The sequence below is a fragment of the Streptopelia decaocto genome (assembly GCF_964273445.1).
Source record: "Streptopelia decaocto genome assembly, chromosome: Z".
NCBI lineage: Eukaryota > Metazoa > Chordata > Aves > Columbiformes > Columbidae > Streptopelia > Streptopelia decaocto.
This window is the reverse complement of record NC_138657.1, coordinates 61653996-61667399: the sequence shown is the minus strand read 5'-3', so window position 1 is coordinate 61667399 and position 13404 is coordinate 61653996.

Genomic DNA, 13404 nt, shown 5'->3' with positions numbered 1-13404 from the left:
GAATGCACTCTATTGAAAGGGCACATTTTCCAAAGATGTATGTCTGTGTGAATGTGCATGTGCAGTGCTTCTTGTGTACTTATTTGTGAAAGGAATATACGCACTTCTGAATCTATTTGTAATACATATTTTGCACTAAAGAACTGAAACTATATATATGTCAATATGAGTAATTTTTTTTTGTTGTTTTTGAATAATTGGCTTTATATTTTTTTATTTTGTTTTGGTTTTCCACATCAAATATTATGTATCAAAATCACAGAATAGCAGAATGTTTCAGATTAGAAAGGACCTCAGGAAATCATCTAGTCCAACCTCCTGCTCAAAACAGGATGGAAACTGAAATCAGACCAGACTCCTCAGGTCTTTATTCAGTTGAGTCTTAAAAACCTCCATGAACAGAGATTCCACAACTTCTCTGGACAACCTGTTCTTTTTCTTTACGCTGAGTAAGATACTCTCCCATTTCAATTTATGACCACTCTGTCTTGTTCTGTTGCAGTGCACCTCAGTAAAGAATCTGGCTCCATCCTCAAAGGTTTCGGAAGACTGCTACAAGATCACCTTGAAGCTGATTCTCCAGGCTGAACAAGCTCAGATCCTTCAGCCCCTCCTCAAAGGGCAAGTGCTCCAGGGCCCTGATCACCTCCATGGTCTTGTGCTGAACTTTCTCCAGTGTATCTGTAACTTCCTCCAGCATATCCTCTGGACACGCAGAGCAGGAGAGCAGGACTGCTTTAAAAGCAGATTGCCAGTGCACCCTGTATGACCTCTGGTCCTTCCAGGGTTAGGGCTCTTCACTATACATTTTCCCACTCTCTGCAGATGTGCATATTCCCACTACTAGACTTTAACTTTATATTTTGCCATTTTAAAACATTCTTTCATGAAATAGGCCTGAGTTACAAAGCCATCTAGACAAAACCCTCCAAAATCATTGTTCCATCCATACACTGTTGATGTAAATGTATAATAGCTGCAGGCTTCCAGTCTCTGGAAAACCCCACAGATGTTCACTGGTCATTCCCTATAGACTGCTACTTTTTGAGCAACACCAGCCAATTTTTAATTCAGTATACATATGCTCTATTTATATTGTACAATACAACATTTTAATCAAGACACAATACAGTACTAAATCAAAAGTCTTGCAAAATTTTATTTGAAAATATACAAGGGCCATACCATTAATTTAAACAGAGATGTACTATTAACTTTTACTCCAGAGCCTAATTTTATGATTGAAGTCTAAATATTTGGACCTTTATTTTAAATCACTCATGATAATTTGCAAGACAACAATGCTTACTTTGATCTATCATTTCAGAGTACATCCTGAGTAAGTATCCAGCAAAGCATATAATACAGTAGAAAATCTAGCAAAACACTCACATTTCTGGGTTTCAAACAGGAATAGAGAAAAGAATTGTTAACAAAAATTGTGAGGGGTGTTACTGCATGGAGTTACTAAAGGAAATCACATTCCAGTTCTGGGATTACTTAAGTAAGGCATCTAAATTAAGAGCATTATTACTCCTCCATTATACCTCAGGGAAGGTGATTTATTCCTGTGATCTGAATGGCCTCTGAATGGACACTCCCCCTGCACTGACTATGGAAGGAGCCTAGGGTCTCAAGGTCTTCCTTCAGACACCTTGTTTAGGTTTCCAAAGTGAGATAGTTGAAGTCACATCTATGAAAAGGTAGATGAAGCTGTTTAAAGCAATTCAGTAGATGTAGCCTGCAAAGTGGGGGAAGGGAAACTTTGTTAACTTTCTCTGTACTCTCCTCCTCCAGCAAACCATCTGTGAGAATCTCCTGTGAGCACCTCCCCTTGGAGCCGAATGACACATATTGAAAGGAGAGTGTGTGCAGCATGTGTTATTCTTGTGCATAACAATAACAGAGATAAAGAAAATTCCACTGCTTCTAAGAGCCGACATTACTGTGCTGCTAACTGCTTTTCTAGCTAGGGCTTTTGAGTTTCATATATTGAAAAGAGTTTCTGTGGCAATTTCATATTTACCACCTCCCAGCTCTTCACCCATCAGAGTGTACTGTCCTGCAATAGAAGGAAATTTGTACTTGCATGGCAGTCAATAGGCTAGTGCGTGTTGGTTTGAGTGGCCGGAGAGAGTGTGTTTACTGCCAGACTCTGCGTTTTTACAAGTGCAAACACAAGTGTAGGGTCAGTAACTCTACTGGGAGCAGTGCATTCATAAGCTGTAACATAAAGACTAACCAAAGCCCCACTGTGGTAGCTCTCACTCAAAAAATAAGTAAAGGTGGCACTGTATGTATAGTCATTTAAAGAGAGAGGTTTGAAAAAGGTCAGACGACTCATGCCATAGAGATGTAAATTTGCCTGCAGAGACTATAAAAGAAACCAAGCGTCATTGCCCCAGATGTAGATGTCCTCCAGCTGCAGGCAGGTTGAATGGATCCCATCCTCAACATGAAAATTTCACTATGTAAAGCACGTTTCAAAAGCAGTTTAGGAAACTCATCATCAATGATATTACCAGGGCTTTTTAATGAAAATCAGGCCAAAGTCTTTTGTTTCCAAACTTCATTGTAAATGAAGCTTCATTGTAATGTCACAAAGAACAACCAGCTCACTAGGCAAAGTATTTTAGTTCCAGATACAAGGAGAATGTGTGCATCAAGTTTCTTTAAAAATAATTCTGAAACTAGCAGGTTACTTTCTCTGTAAAGATTGTCCTCTTTGGCTGAGAATCCTGAGAATCTTTACAATCTTGAATAGTCTACACTTAGAGAACTGACTCTCTGAAGTCTCTAGAACATTTTGCTATAGATTATGCATAAATACAATAACAGCCAAGAGTTTTAAGTATTTGTAGAATCATAACTACTTTTCATACGCATTAAAATTCTTACCATCATTTTTCTTATAAAATGAGGTAGATTACAACAGAGAAACCTTATTCTAAGATTTTATTTCTTTTGTTAGTAATTTATCCCTGGAATATCTTTGTGTGCAACGGTAAGGTGTAACGATTTATTGCTTGGTATTCTTCATCTACTACCTCATCCAATTAATTTCTGTTATGTTAACAGCATCATGACATTACAAAGTATAAAATCAGATAGTGGACACTGTGCTGCAATGTTGCTATTAAAATACTGTACGTTCAGCTCTAGGTCACATGGCAGAATTAGCTCCATTCAATGCCCTGGCAACTTTCCAGTGTTTCTGTAATAGATATTCTAGTACAGTGTTAACATTACTTAATGCTATGTACAACAGACTTGGATTTAATTAACCTGCCTCCAGTAATTGTTGAAAGAAAACTGAAGGATAAATGGAAGAAAAAACTCCTGCTGTGCTAAGTGGGACAGGATGAGAGCAGGGGCTGTCTTGTTTGCTCTTCCAGAGAGAACTTGAAGCAGTCCTCTGTCTTCTCCATTGCCTCACCTCAAGACATGTTAACAGCCACCTCAAAGGCTTCTGTAGGAGCTAGTCCAGGGACAGAACTAGAAGAATGAAAAGCAATCAGGAAGAAACATCTGGGAAAACAAGAGAAAACTGATTAGAACACAAATTAAATGAATATTTAATAAATCTAGTAATGAACAGAAGTCTTTGAAACTGATTATAAAATACTGTGCTTTTAGTTAGTAATATCTGGTTTGTGCCTTGCTGTTAACAAGTATTCTGTTCTCTGTTGGTATCTGAGTCTGCTTAATACACTCCTCTTTCACTGAGTTTTCATTCTCTTCTCTGTTTGTGTTGCACTCTCTTTCCTCCTGGAATAGGAAATGGGCTCATTACCATCAGACCTGTAATCAAATACAGATGCGCGATGAGCTACAAGACCCACATGTAAGTCTCATTCTTATGTTGTAATTTGTGTAATATTTGAGATCTCCATAAAGTTTTGAATTTTATGTCAAGTTGTTTTTGAGCAGCAGAAACTTCACAAATTTAACAGTTATTTAACACTTATGTTTAATAACGAATATTATGAAGAATGTGTCTTGAAGTGATACCTTAACACTGTTTGCAGTAGGTTTGTGCCTTCTCACCCAGATAATACTTCTGGAGACTTTCTCAGATGATTTTCAAATGGAACACTAATACTAAAGGCCAGGGATGAAGTCTTTGGACAAGCTATGCTATTTAAAAAAAAATGAATTAAACAAAATTTTCCCTATGAAAAGCAAATCAGTTACGTCCCCTTACTCTAGTCTGGAAAATCTGAACCACTTCAGAGTGAAAAATCCTGTAACTCCTCCTTCAGTGATCTTAGTACAGAACAGGCACTTTTACACATAATTTAAACTGTTTAAATACTATCATTATTAACCACATAATTTCAAACTCTTTTACTTAGGCAGCCTTTAACTTCAAAATGATGTAGAACGTAGAAGCCATTTTAACATAGCCTTAAGGCTGTAAAGTTTATGTTAGAAAAACAACAACATCTATGCTTCATGAGTAAGTAAAAGTGGCTATATTAACTGGGTTTTGGAATTTATTAAACAAGGTGTACAAAGGTAGTAATCTATGTATTTCACCAGGGAAACAGGAACAGAAAGTAATGATCAGTTGTAGTAGTGGTGGTGTTAGAAAGACCATATTTTCTTTTCCTGGATTCTATGATATGAACTCTGCAACCTTTATCTTGAGTGAATGTGGCATTTTTTTGTTTATCAACTTAACTGCAAAAATGCTTTTACTCTAAAGTGTTTGTGTCCTAGAACATCCCTGGAACACTTAAGCTGTTAATCACCACTCCTCAGTTCCCACACCCTATCAAGATTCAAGAAGACATTTCCAAAGCTGAGTGAAGTGAATAGAAGTTCTGCTAGCTGATTGATGACAGTGGTAAGTGTAATAAAAATTAATACTTTGAAAATGAGATGACAAACAAAGCACACTTTTTGTTATTAAACCGCTTCTATTTTCAGATGTGTCTTTTTCAACTACGTACATTTCTAAAGCCAAAACCAGCCAAAATGTGTTCTGAAATAAAGTATTCATTCCAGGTTATCCACCTTCCTTAGGCATCCTGGAAATCAGAAATGAGTGGCTCAGCAAATGAACTTTCAGTTTTATTAACAGTGGAACTTTCCATCTTCACAGTTTGGGTTGGAGGGGACCTTCAAAGGTCATCTAGTCCAACTCCCCTGCAATGAGCAGGGACAACTTCAACTAGATCAGGTTGCTCAGAGCCCCGTCCAGCCTGACCTTGAATGTCTCCAGGGGTGAGGCATCAACCACCTCTCTGGGCAACCTGGGCCAGTGTTTCACCACCCTCATTATAAAAAATTTCTTCCTCATGTCCAGCCTGAATCTCTCCTCTTTTAGTTTAAAACCATAACCCCTTGTCCTATTGCTACAGGCTCTACTATAATCTTTCTTAGAGGCCCCTTTTAAGTACTGCAAGGCTGCAATAAGGTCTCCCTGGAGCCTTCACTTCTCCAGGCTGAACAACCCCAACTCTCTCAGCCTGTCCTCACAGCAGGTCTGTTCCAGCCTCTGATCATTTCTGTGGCTCCTCAGGCCCCTCTCCAACAGGTCCATGTCTTTCCTGTGCTGAGGGCTCCAGAGCTGGACACAGGACTCCAGGTGGGGTCTCACCAGAGCGGAGCAGAGGGGCAGAATCACTTCCCTCAACCTGCTGGACATGCTGCTTTTGATGCAGCCCAAGATACGATCGGCATCCTGGGCTGCAAGCCAATTCCTTATCCACCAAATGGTCCACCTGTCAAATCCATATCTCTCCAGTTTAGAGAGATGTATATTGTGGGGGACTGTGTAAGAAGCATATGAGTCATATATTTTGCTGCTAATGGAAAGTTTCACAGATAATCCTTATCTCCAGATACTGCTTCTGAAAATCAATTATAAAGGTACTGTTTCATTTTTAATGAAATGCAATGTCTGTCCTAAGGTTTGCTGATCTAAAGAACACAGGCAGATCATGTGTTCTGCAGAGGTTTTAATACTGGTGATGAGTATTACATGCATTGTATTCTGTAGCATAGTGCAAAACAACAGAGTGAGCCCTTAATAACTGAGGTGTAGGGAAGTTTTACAGTTGCAGGAATACGTATTTCTGCATAGATTAATATATTTTACTCCTCTACAGGTTAAAGCTTCCTCAGGTATTTTTGCACACTTCGCACAACTGGGAGATGCCTTCTTAAAGCTTCGGTGAGTGTTTCTGTTTCTACTTATATAACCTACTGCTAGAAAAAAATTGTTTCCTGAGCTGACTGAAAGAATTCAAGAGGAATGAGAAAGGCAGCTGCATGCCTGAGTTAGATGAGTGTCTTAGAATTATACGTACCCGTTTGAGTAAATGCTAAGGGTCAACAAGGTTTCATTTAGCTTCAAATAAAATAATGCTGATTAATGGTGGGTGTGGCTATCCTACTAATATAATTATGCCTTGAAAATGAATCTTAAGGACAAGAATATGCAGAGTAGGACAAGATCAAATGGATTAATTTGACAGAAAAAAATATATTTCACCACTTTGTTATGTCAGAGGAGCAATTCCCGAAGAGAACCACAGTGATCAATATAAAGACCATTGCACCCATCGTATATTTTGGAACAAGGATAGAATAGTGCCCTCTGTGGTCCTGGGAGGGTTTCCATATTACAACTTGGCTGCCAAGAGCCGTCAGCAGATTATCATGCAGTAGAACAGAGACTTTTGATGATTACTTCAGACTTCAGGCAAAACTAGCTTTTATTATCAGTTGTTTTCTGTTTCTTTGCACATTAAATGACTGAACTATAAGAATAATTCAATTGTTTTGTGGTGTCATAGTACTGCATTTTTATTTGCTTTTTTTTTTGGTGCTTTGCAAATACAAAGCGACTTCCTGAATCACAGGGCAAGAATAAGTTAAATTCTTTCCCTGTGCTATGCAAAAGATCATGAAATGTTCAGGATGACCCCTTTTAGCAATATAACCTATTATTCTGTAAGTCAATGAATAGCAAAAGCTGCTCCAGCTGTCAGGGCTCCTTAGTTTTTAGCAGATGCAGAACAATCTCTTCTCACTTCTTTTGCTTCTTAAAACATTCAGAGGAAATTCCTTAGTCCTCTTCTGAGTACAAGAGTTGTATTACTTCAGTTATTCAAATATGCTATAGGTAGTACTGCTCCCATGATAAGTAGGCAGATGTATTCTTCAACTCAGTCCTCATTTACTCATGTAGTGGAAAAGGAATAAGCCATAAGGTCCCTTTGTAACAGTGCAATTAAGTCAAGCTTGAATACGATCCAGCCAAAAATATATAGTGCCCTTGACCAAATCGAATTCCACGTTTCAAAATCTGGGTATTAAAAAAAAGCTGATACTCAAAGTAAAATGTGATCTGCTTAAGCCTAAGTCAAGTGAAATTCTAAAAACAGCGTGGACAAGCCCTGTGGAATGGAAGTGTAGTATTTCACACATAGTAACTGATAAATAATTATATCCCTCCATTTGCTTCCCTTTTGGGGGTAATTTCAAGAGTGCATTTGTCAGAGAGGCACCCCAAAAGTCAATTTAGGCAAAAAACAAGTTCCAAACCAGACTTTATTCTAGTCAGAAAAGTATAACAAATAAACCGGCTAGAAACGGGGTTTGTACAAATTATTTAGTGCTCGACAACAGTTGAACACAGATTCAGATACCAGTTGAGGAGATTATTGGGGTATGACCACATAAAAATAATGAGACTCCACAGCGTGCACGGATTCAATCACAAGCAACAAAACCAGAGGTTTCTCAGTTGAGGGTACACAGAAGAAATAATCACTCGCCTGGGTTAGGTAAGGGCTCGCTCAAGGATATAACCAGCAGAGAAAGACAACCACTCACCAAACAAGGAGGTGAGGTGCACTCAACCCCAGGAAATTTCCTTAGACGGTGTCCCAGTCTAAGGGGCGGGCTCCAGTTCACAGACCTGCTGCTCCGAGAAGACCACTCAAAGTGGTTCTTCAGTGGGGACCCTATTTTATAGCCTGGTCAGATCTGGCTGTGGTCATTATAAATTGTCCAGAAGCTTTTCAGCCACTCTTGGCACCTCTTTTGTTGAAGGCCCTGTCAATTGACTCAGGGTCCGGTTGAGGGCCCTGTCAATCGACCGAGGGTCCCGTCCCCCTTGCCCCTCAGCTGGTGGAGGTGAAGTCACCCTACCCTGGTGCAGGGGAGGATGTGACTGACAGCACCTTGGTACCACCCTCTGGGTGTGTATGTGGGGACAGGCACAGTGGGGCACAGAAGGTGCTAAAGAGCCATCAACTGCCCTTTGAAGGCTCCAGATCTCACCAGAGGACGTGCAACAGCCAGACAGCATTGTATGCTATGGCAGTGCATACAGTGAACAAACAGGCAGGTCCCAGAAAGGGGAAACTGAATTTCAGTCAGTGCTGTACCACATCAGCAGGCACTAAACACAAGAGGTCTTCCCTCCTTTGCAGACCCCAACAAGCAAGTGCCAGGGCTACCACAGGAGTGGCAACTTTTAAGTCCAGCTGCTCTGCCTGTCTCTGAAGGGTTTCTTAATGTTCAGCACAAAGGAGAGAAAGGTCACTGTGCACATCCTGCAGTGGCTAGTGGACCTTGCCAACACAGAGAGGTCGCAAGTCTGATTTTGCTGCTCTGGATAAACTTTTACTGAGCAGAGAAACATCATCAAGTCCCACAAAAGCTACTGTGCTGATATAATCTCCCCATCAATTTATTTTCATTTTGGTTTTAGTGTCAACATCTTTATATTACTTTGTTCATAGTTGACCAAGTAGCTAACAACTCACAGTTGGCAGTTCATAGTGTTTTAGAGTAAACAAGACCCTAAATGAAGTAGCTCTGCATGAATATGTTTTTATGTGGTAGTTTGCCGTACAGTATATTAAAATTACTATAATTAACATTGCTACAGTGGAAGCTGTGAACTTATCAGGTGAGTTTTTCATCATTAGAAAAACACAAACAGGAACTAAGTTGCAAATGGTGGCTTTTTGTTATCCTTTATTCCAGGAAAATCAGATTGCCAAGGAGGATAATACACAAAGCGAGGGCTGGAAGCAAAAGCTGCTGTTCAAGGTTAGAGAGAATACAAATTCTGGAAGCCTGAAGTGAGTCACCGGGACTGATGGCAAATGTGGGGATTGAGAATTTGTTTGGGATTTTGTGTAACATATCAGCAAGTGAAAAGAAAATCAGGGAGAAAGAGAGAAGCATTTATATTCTTTTGAGAGGAAATGAAGCAGAACAAGTTCAGCATGGAAAGGCAAGTAGTTTTGTCTCTTCTCATCCCAGATGTTTTATCCATTTCCTTTTTGGTTAAACTGAGATAATAATAAGAATAGTGGATGTTGTCAGATTTCACTATAGTCCAGAATAGTTTAATTCATTAAGAGTCATTGCAGAGTTCCTCAGTATGGCTGGAGATAAGTTGCCAGAGAAATGCAAATAATAAAAAACACAGTTACTGAGGATAAATAAAAAGACAGCATTGTAAAACATGTAACTGTGGTTCCCACCCCCTCCCTCCCTGCCCCTTTGCTTCCCTGTAACTGGACTTAACTTCATTGAAAACAATGATGGAGTTCATTTACTTGTGTAAAACTAGTGAGAAATGAGAACTGGCCAGTGTTATACCCTATTGTGCAACTACGTTAAAGCAGTTCAGCCAGTCAATTGACTATTCAACCAAATGGGAAAAGGTCTTGAGTCAAAAGAATACCTACCTCTCTGTGTAATAGAGAGCTGAGTGTTCCTGCAGGAAGCTCAGCTCAGGTAACAGCAGCTAATCCTGAAACTGAACAAATAAAAAACTTAAAACTGAGCAAAAATGTTCATTCCAGGATGGACTAACAGCACTCTCTGCCACAAGACATATTTTTAGCAATATAGTAATAAGAATGTAGAAGATACTATATACAGGAATAATACATTATATAAACTGATAAATAAATAAGGGATACATTCTATGACCCAAGCATAAATCGCATGTGCATTTACAAGAGGCAGGAACAAATTCCGCATTGAGGTATTATAGGGTAGCACCTTCCTCTTATACTTTCATGGACAGAATAACAAACCATTTATCTCATATATGTCTAAAAATAACAGCCTTGAAACAGGATCTGGTTTCTATAAAGTCCTAGATTTAGACTTGTGTGAAGCATTTTATGAAATATTGGACTTCTTTTAATTTGGGAAGCTGTGTAACTTCCCTACAGGATGTCAAGAATAGTAGCATGCTAGTAAAAAAATGTCTTTCCTCATAAAGAAACTATTTCTGCTTCCAATCAAAACATGGATCCTCTGATACTATGAATTTGTAACTATTTATTTCCTGACTTCATTTATAAGGTGAATTCCACTAAAGACCTGAGCATACCCTGATAATAATTAGGTAAAAGGATAAAACAACAGGGTGGATTGGGTGCTGAAATAAAGGATTTGGAGAAAAACAATTCAAGACATGACGAATGAGAACTACAGGTTTACAAGCAAAGGACACAGGTCAAGGGCAGGGATTGAAATCCAACTACTAAGCACCACTGCTTCAGTCTACATTCAATCCAAGGGAGAACAAAGTCACATAATGTAAAAGCCCTGAATTTGTACTCCATCAAGTGGCAAGGGTTCCACAGAAATAAATAGGATTTAGGATTCCCAAAGGCTTATCACGCATAACTTTTTGAAAATAATACATGCAGAGCCCCAGTAAGAACACAAGCAGGTACTTTCTGCATCTCCCTGGTTGAAATAAATTGTACCCTTTCACTACGTCTCTTTAGGTGTGCATCCCACTCCTCTTTTGTGGCTAACAGCTTCGGTTCCTCGATGAGAGCAGAATATGAACTTGTCCTTGCCTGGTTCATCCTCTGTACTTTTTCACCTCTCCTCTGAGGCAGAAGTGCATCTGTACTCAGAACTCAAAGGCTTACTTCTTCAAAGGAAGTAAGCTGGACTAATCAATGTCACATCTGGACACAACACTGCAAACCCAAATTAAAGAAGGAGCTCGATCTAGGAGTGTGCACCTGCTGTAAATATGTGCTCTCTGTTCACAGCTACGTTACAGAACAGTCACAACTGTTAGTCTGGATGACCGTACAGAACAAATACCACATGTTATGCAGCAGTGAGTTGTACAAGGGTGAGCCTGTGGATATATTTATCAGCAGAAGACTAAAGTAAGCAGTGTAACGAATGGTAAGAAAAACAGGGATTTGGTATCTCACAATCTGTCATAGTATTAGTTGAAAGCTGGCCAACACCTCAAGGCAAAGGAAATGCTAACCAAAGACATCATAAGCAGAGTCACAGGTATTGAAGCAGAGCTAGATCTATGATGAAAAGTACTATGGCTTCTAATACTTTCAGACATGGAATCATCTAAGCCACTTTATTAAAAGCCTAAATTATATTAACTTTCCAGTTTTCTGTTAAACACTTGTATTCCAAAGGTATCCTTTTATCCTTTGTACTGTTCTTCATACCACATTTAAATGAATGCTTTCACAGCTATAGGAGAATCTCCTATTTTTTTTTTTTTTCCTTTCCCCATCTCTGCTGACTACCTTTCCAACATCATAGTTTGTAGTTAGGATTTCTTAAATAGAAAAAAGAAACTGTTGTTACTGTTCTATGAATCTTCATTGCCCTCTGACAGTCAGTGCAACATTCATCTTCTTCAAGAGTAACATCCAACCCCTGGCTTTGTGAACTTGTTCTGAGTGACCACAAGGAATGTCGTGGTGCCTTGCCAGTATATTACAGTGAGATGGCAACAACAGCAAAGATCTGTGCTATGGCTAAGCTGTTTTAATTACATGAATTTGCTTGTTTAGAATTTTCTTTAGTGTCTTTAGAGTATGGTAGTTCACATAGATAAACCTGTATCTGTATTTCCTTTCATAGCTGTATTTCCTTTCCAATAAATGTTAATGATCTGAAACATTTCCATAGCAAGAGAAGCATTTCTTTTCAAATGCATACTCATCCAAAATTACTTTCTTCATCCATGCTGTAACCTCATCAACTGTTATCTTCTTCCCATTGAAAGGGGATTGCCTATAAATACAAATGATACTGGGTTTGCCCTAACACATACCTGGACAGTCAAGAGCACAAGAAAAAGCAAAAAGAATTAGCAGCTTCCCAGACAGACAATAAACTACCACAGCCTGCACCTTCCTTCCAATTGGTGTGAGCCAGGGAAGTCCAACTAGTATTGCTAGCTCCCACTGCCTAAAAGAAAAAAAAAGGGAGTGACTGTTCAAATATTCCGAGATTTTTAAAAGTATCTTCAGTATCTTCTCCCCTTAACATTTGATTTTTAGCTTCAAAGACAGTTGCATGCCTCTGTAGGTCAAAACTGAAAGGAGAAGAGTAAATCTGGAAAGGTGGCCTTGACTCATGGTGTGATGGAAGTGTATCGCAGCCTCCCAGAAGGGCACAGAGCCTTTTCAGGAGAACGTGCAGCACTGCACAACAGCACAGTGGTTTTCACAGGAAACAAGACATTCTGCCGCACAACTGAGCCAGAGCAGAGTTTCATCAGAAGAAACAGATGTTTAAACTACATTGAATCTTCAGTTGGAAGTTTTGTCTGGCTTTGCTGTTTACTGAATTAATTTATTTTAATTCAAGTTAAGGAGCTTTGATAAGCAAAGGAAAAAAAAATTATTCAGTTTTATTCTGTATTTTATAACCTCTGTTTGCCTTGTTGCTGAAAGGCCAGGAAAGATTTAATCGAATCTTGCGTAGCATTGTTCATTTTGTTTAATTGATTTATTTATTGTGTTATTCACATGGATGCTTTTAAGGGTAGCCAGGAGAGCTCCTGGTTTTCTTCAAGTAATTTATTAGCTCTCTAATAAAATGTTAAAAGAATCAAATTAATTCGTATTGCAGTTTTAACAGGAAACTTACTGTAGGTGAACAGTAAATGTTTTGTGTTTGTAAATCTTCCTGGAACAAGACTCTTCTTATTATTACTGTAACAAAGAGACCTACTGTTTCAACTGTTCAAGACGTACTCATGTTCCCTTAGGAATCCTCAGGGGGTTTAAGACACTTTGAAATCCATTGGGTGGTGAGTTTTTGACTGGGTTAGGCTCCTTCGAAATTCTAGCCTTACATTCTGAAATGCTGACTAGAACTGCTCTTTGCAGAAATAATTCACTGCTATATTTAGCACTCAGTCTTGACGTTGACAATGAGCTCATACACAAAAGCCTAAGGTAGACCTAAGATGAAAATATATATATTGGTAATTAAAACTGTGAGATTTATGAGTTTTATTCTTCTCAGGAGTTCCATAGTATTGAATTGAGACACTTTTATTTGATTTTACAATAACATTGTTGATATTTGTCTTGCATTTCAACTGTAGGATTTGGAAATCAGACTATG